The sequence below is a fragment of the Nerophis lumbriciformis genome, linkage group LG21 (assembly GCF_033978685.3).
Source record: "Nerophis lumbriciformis linkage group LG21, RoL_Nlum_v2.1, whole genome shotgun sequence".
NCBI classification, from domain to species: Eukaryota; Metazoa; Chordata; class Actinopteri; order Syngnathiformes; family Syngnathidae; genus Nerophis; species Nerophis lumbriciformis.
Window position 1 is genome coordinate 29,877,896 of NC_084568.2, and position 7,105 is coordinate 29,885,000.

At 39.5% G+C, this 7,105-nt stretch overlaps 1 long non-coding RNA gene across 2 annotated transcripts in view; it reads left to right on the forward strand.

Moving 5' to 3' along the window:
• Nucleotides 1-2,818: 2,818 nt before the first annotated feature.
• The window catches only part of LOC140679683 (uncharacterized), an 18,125-nt gene continuing 13,838 nt past the window's right edge, over nucleotides 2,819-7,105 (forward strand). For both annotated transcript variants that reach the window (XR_012051052.1, XR_012051053.1), the window contains exon 1: nucleotides 2,819-2,943. This is a non-coding gene — a long non-coding RNA (uncharacterized lncRNA). The remainder of the gene's footprint in view (nucleotides 2,944-7,105) is intronic.

Sequence of the window (7,105 nt, forward strand, 5' to 3'; positions counted from 1 at the left end):
GCTCTTGTCTCAAATTAGGTGTACTGTCACGACCTGTCACATCGTGACTTATTTGGAGTTTTTTGGTGTTTTAGTGTTTTAGCTCTTGTGCTCCTATTTTAGTGGCTTTTCCTGTAGCAGTTTCTTGTCTTCCTGCTTTGTTTTAGCCATCAAGACGATTTAAGATGTTACTATCCTTTTTTGTGTGGACTTTGTTGATTGTCATGTCATGTACGGATGTACTTTGTGGACACGGTCTCTGGTCCACGCGCTGTAAGTCTTTGCTGTCGTCCAGCATTCTGTTTTTATTTACTTTGCAGCCAGTTCGGTTTTAGAAACAATTTGATGGATAACTTGATTTGAAATCATTATTATTAGCATTTATTTCTACAAACCCCGTTTCCATATGAGTTGGGAAATTGTGTTAGATGTAAATATAAACGGAACACAACGATTTGCAAATCCTTTTCAACCCATATTCAGTTGAATGCACTATAAAGACAAGATATTTGATGTTCAAACTCATAAACTTTATTTATTTTTTGCAAATAATAATTAACTTAGAATTTCATGGCTGCAACACGTGCCAAAGTAGTTGGGAAAGGGCATGTTCACCACTGTGTTACATGGCCTTTCCTTTTAACAACACTCAGTAAACGTTTGGGAACTGAGGAGACACATTTTTTAAGCTTCTCAGGTGGAATTCTTTCCCATTCTTGCTTGATGTACAGCTTAAGTTGTTCAACAGTCCGGGGTCTCCGTTGTGGTATTTTAGGCTTCATAATGCGGCACACATTTTCAATGGGAGACAGATCTGGACTACAGGCAGGCCAGTCTAGTACCCGCACTCTTTTACTATGAAGCCACGTTGACGTAACACGTGGCTTGGCATTGTCTTGCTAAAATAAGCAGGGGCGTCCATGGTAACGTTACTTGGATGGCAACATATGTTGCTTCAAAACCTGTATGTACCTTTCAGCATTAATGGCGCCTTCACAGATGAGTAAGTTTCCCATGTCTTGGGCACTAATACACCCCCATACCATCACAGATGCTGGCTTTTCAACTTTGTGCCTATAACAATCCGGATGGTTCTTTTCCTCTTTGGTCCGGAGGACACGACTTCCACAGTTTCCAAAAACAATTTGAAATGTGGACTCGTCAGACCACAGAACACTTTTCCACTTTGTATCAGTTCACCTTAGATGAGCTCAGGCCCAGCGAAGCCGACGGCGTTTCTGGGTGTTGTTGATAAACGGTTTTCGCCTTGCATAGGAGAGTTTTAACTTGCACTTACAGATGTAGCGACCAACTGTAGTTACTGACAGTGGGTTTCTGAAGTGTTCCTGAGCCCATGTGGAGATATCCTTTACACACCGATGTCGCTTGTTGATGCAGTACAGCCTGAGGGATCAAAGGTCACGGGCTTAGGCACGTGCAGTGATTTCTCCAGATTCTCTGAACCCTTTGATGATATTACGGACCGTAGATGGTGAATTCCTTGCAATAGCTGGTTGAGAAAGGTTGTTCTTAAACTGTTCAACAATTTGCTCACGCATTTGTTGACAAAGTGGTGACCCTCGCCCGATCCTTGTTTGTGAATGACTGAGCATTTCATGGAATCTACTTTTATACCCAATCATGGCACCCCCCTGTTCCCAATTTGCCTGTTCACCTGTGGGATGTTCCAAATAAGTGTTTGATGAGCATTCCTCAACTTTATCAGTATTTATTGCCACCTTTCCCAACTTCTTTGTCACGTGTTGCTGGCATCAAATTCTATAGTTAATGATTATTTTCCAGTTTGGACATCAAATATGTTGTCTTTGTAGCATATTCAACTGAATATGGGTTGAAAATGATTTGCAAATCATTGTATTCCGCTTATATTTACATCTAACACAATTTCCCAACTCATATGGAAATGGGGTTTGTATTTAAAAAAAATGGTTTGAATGTTTGATAATCTATTTTTGCATGATTAGACAATATTTAAGTTAACATAATTTGCGATTACATGGAGTACAAATTTTTTTCTCCCAAAATAGAAAGAAAAAATACATTTAGTATGAAAAGTTACAGTACTTTATTGATGCATATTATTTCCAGGCTTTCAGGGCCAAATAAAATGAAGTGGCGGGCCACATCTGGCCCCCGGGCCTTGAGTTTGACACCTGTGATGTAAAGGATCACAAGTTGATATATTGGTTTTGAGCTTCAAAACATTGACACTTTTTGCACAACTTTCTGAAAAAGCTGCTGTGTATTTTCACTGTGATTTTAATCCCATAATAGTGACCAAAACAAGTCCTGGATCGACCGTTTGAGCCTGGTCAGAGGTATTTTTAGTCCTGGTTTCCTCAGATCAAACCCTTTGTTGATTGTGTAAAAACCTCTTTTTCCCAGGGTCTGGCTAAAAATGGAGAGAGAGAGACGATCCTTTGTCTGCTCGGCTTTTTCCAGCGAGAGAGGAGATCCCTGCTGTCGCCGCGGGCTGCAGAGAGATGAAGTACGATCATAGCGCGCAGGAGAGATGTGCTTTGCTTTCACGAGATGATCATGTCAGGAAGAGCCTTGACTAATTACACTCATCTATTACAGACACAATTAAAAGCAGGCTAATTTACTGCAACCAGACCTTCACACATTTATGCCGCATCTCAATGACACCCGGAGGACACACACACACACACACACACACATGCAGTGTCTTCCTTCTGACTGTCATCAAACGTTCCAAACATTGTCCGACAGCAGCATTGACATTTACAGCAAAATCATCTCCACACTTTCGCTTTCTATTTAAAAAAAAAACGCTCTTAAAAAAAAAAAAAATAATAATAATTTTTTTCTTCCTTGCCAGACTGGTTAGGATTTTGACTATGTTTGTGTTTGCAGTGGCGTGGAAGTGCACTGCATTGCGTGGACCGAGCAACGTGAGAGAATGGCAGCGTCGCCTCAGTGGTGAGTGTTTGGCACACTCACCGGCCGTATTTGACACTTTCTTAATGGCGCTATGAACTTTATTAAAAACTGAACCACGTATTTAATACCATACTTGCCAACCTTGAGACCTCCGATTTCGGGAGGTGGGGGTGGACGTGGTCGGGATGGGACGGGGGCGTGGTTGGGGGCGTGGCTAAAAGGGGAGGAGATATTTACAGCTAGAATTCACCAAGTCAAGTATTTCATATATATATATATATATATATATATATATATATATATATATATATATATATGAAATACTTGACGTTCAGTGAATTCTAGCTATATATATATGTATATATATATATATATATATATATGTATATATATATATATGTATATATGTGTATATATATATGTATATATATGTATATATATATATATATATATATATATATGTATATATATGTATATATATATATGTATATATGTATATATGTATATATATATATGTATATATGTATATATATATATATATATATATATATATATATATATATATATATATATATATATATATATATATATACTATTTTTCTAATCATGCTGAACACCCTCTCTGATGATGCATTGATGTGTGGCACGCACAAAAGTGCTTTCATCAAATGCACTAGATGGCAGTATTGTCCTGTTTAAGAGTGTCACAACATTGCTGTTTACGGCAGACGAACTGCTTTACGGTATACAAAAACGTGACTGCTGTTGTTGTGTGTTGTTGCTGCGCTGGGAGGACGTTAATGAAACTGCCTAACAATAAACCCACATAAGAAACCAAGAACTCGCCCTCCATCATTCTACAGTTATAACGTGATTGGGCAGGTATGCTGTTTATATTGTGGGTTAGCGGACTCAGGTCCTCATGAACCTGAGTCCGCCTGAATTTCGGGAGATTTTCGGGAGAAAATTTGTCCCGGGAGGTTTTCGGGAGAGGCGCTGAATTTCGGGAGTCTCCCGGAAAATCTGGGAGGGTTGGCAAGTATGTTAATACTGACATTTTTTTGTTTTTTTGCTGCCATTGTTTGTACACACAGCTACTCCACAGGTATATGATTTCGCCTTTTACGGTAAACACCGCCACAGGATTACTACAATCAATAAATACATCAACATGGGATAGACTTTCAATTTTACCGTATTTTCCGGACCATAGGGCGCACTGGATTATAAGGTGCACTGCTGATGAATTGTCTATTTTCGATCGTTTTTCATATATAAGGCGCACCGGACTATAGGGCGCATTAAAGGCCTACTGAAACCCACTACTACCGACCACGCAGTCTGATAGTTTATACATCAATGATGAAATCTTAACATTGCAACACATGCCAATACGGCCGGGTTAGCTTACTAAAGTGCAATTTTAAATTTCGCGCGACATATCCTGCTGAAAACGTCTCGGTATGATGACGCCTGCGCGTGACATCACGGATTGGAGAGGACATTTTGGGACAGCATGGTGGCCAGCTATTAAGTCGTCTTGTTTTCATTGCAAAATTCCACAGTATTCTGGACATCTGTGTTGGTGAATCTTTTGCAATTTGTTCAATGAACAATGGAGACAGCAAAGAAGAAAGCTGTAGGTGGGAAGCGGTGTATTGCGGCAGATGTGCCGGATAACGCACCCCCGCCGTAGAATGCACCCCTTGACTGTTGTGCCGGATAACACAGCTGGCGTTTCATTGTTTACATTCCCGGAAGATGACAGTCAAGCTTTACCATTGGCCTGTGGAGAACTGGGACAACAGAGACTCTTACCAGGAGGACTTTGAGTTGGATGCGCAGACGCGGTACCGTGAGTACGCATGCAGCTGCGGCTTCCAAACATTTGATCGCTTGCCCGTATGTGCGTGCCGCTATGTGCATGTCACGTATGTAACTTTGGGGAAATATATGTGCTGTATGAACTTTGGGGAGGTGAACGGTACTTTGGGCTGTGGGATTGAGTGTGTTGTGCAGGTGTTTGAGTTGTATTGGCGGGTTATATGGACGGGAAGGGGGAGGTGTTTGTTATGCGGGATTAATTTGTGGCATATTAAATATAAGCCTGGTTGTGTTGTGGCTAATAGAGTATATATATGTCTTGTGTTTATTTACTGTTTTAGGAGTTCCCAGCTGAATATCAGGTCCCACCCGCCTCTCACAGCATCTTCCCTATCTGAATCGCTCCCACTGCCCTCTAGTCCTTTACTCTCACTTTCCTCATCCACAAATCTTTCATCCTCGCTCAAATTAATGGGGAAATCGTCGCTTTCTCGGTCCGAATCGCTCTCGCTGCTGGTGGCCATGATTGTAAACAATGTAGGAGGGGCCGTTGGCGCAAATTGCAGCCACGCTTCCGTCAGTCTACCCCAGGGCAGCTGTGGCTATGAAAGTAGCTTACCACCACCAGGTGTGAATGAATGATGGGTTCTACATGTAAAGCGACTTTGGGTACTTAGAAAAGTGCTATATAAATCCCAGGTATTATTAATGTGCAGATGTGAGAAGCTCCACAACCTGTGGCGTCACGCTACTCGTCTGCTACTTCCGGTACAGGCAAGGGTTTTTAATCAGCGGCCAAAAGTTGCGAACTTTATCGTCGAAAAGAAAGAAACCCAAAACAATGATTATTAAAACAGAACAATTATAATTAAAAAAAATAACAACTTAGAGATTTTTTTTTTTTTTTAAACATTTTTAGTCTCACATTCTGAAATATCTGAAAAAGAGTAGGAAGAAGCCAAGCTTATTTAATCCTACCCCAGGAATGGGAATCGGATCGAGAAGTGCCCAGAAATTCTCACCCTTGTTATTTACCATTCAGGAACTGAAGGATACACAACAATAAGTCAAATTAGATAACTTGTTGTTTTCTTTGTGTCTTGCTTCCAAACAGGATGCAAGAGGGTTCACTCTGTGCATCGCTCTAAGAGTTAGGGTCGCTCTAAGCACTAGAGCGTGTTTCAACCTTCTTGTCAGTCATCCGCAATCTTTGTCTCTGTGGGTGTGGGTGAGACCGCTACTGGAGCCTCGCTAGGGAACAAAAATGCAACCAAAATCGGAATATTCCAGCTTCAAACCAAATAAGCGAGATCAGCCAATCAACACGGTTCCATTTAAGCGAGCCGGTATGTCGACATGACACAAGACAAAAAACACCCAACCCAATATTTCCAACTTGGGGAAAAACTGCCTTCAAGATGTTCAATGTTTACCGAAGTGTCATTTTTGCCAACAGAGATTGAGAGTCCATTTTATTTTTATTGTTTACTTATAGTCTTCCTTTTTTTTATTTTTTTATTTTACATTTTATTATCCCAAATAAATGCTTTATTTGGGATAATCAAAGACTACTGATTTCCATTTTAAATTCTAAAAAAGATACAAATGAGAAATGTTTATTGCGTTTCAAAAAGGTTACTTGCTACTTGCTTGTTATTACTTATTAAATATATATATTATATGTATATATAATATATATATATATTTATTTTATATATATACATATATTTTATATGTATGTGTATATGTATATATGTGTAATTTTTATCCTTAAATGCTTTTAAATCTAAACTGAGAGCTTTTGAAGGAGCCTCAGTTATCTGTAACTGTTTTACTTGATGTCCGTCCTGTCGTTTTATTGTGTAATGTGAATGTAATTTTATGTGTGACTTTGCTGCTTGTTGGCCAGGACTCCCTTGAAAAAGAGGTTTTTCATGTCAATGGGATTTTTCCTGCTTCGATAAAGGTTAAAAACATGTGTGTGAAAGCGTTTTATGAAAATTATCTGTTGAATACAAAACATTATAGTTGTTAGTTTTATAAGCCGCGGGGTTCAAAGTGTAGGAAAAAGTAGCGGCTTATTGTCCTGAAAATACGATGCTTAAATACGCAAACACATAGCCCAAATGACATTTTTTATTTTTTATTTTGAAAGGATGGCTTTCTATCAGCACACATTTAAAAGGAGAAACAGTGATCAATCATACCGTGTGTTAAATATTGTTAATAATTGTAATTTCATCCAGATGCTGGATATGAAACATGTTCTTTTCTCTCCGGTAAGGCTGATGCTCTTACGACTTTGTATCTTGTGACTGAAGCGATTGTTCTGTACTCCTGTCACCTCGTGTCAAACTAACTCCTGCAGGGCAGATCA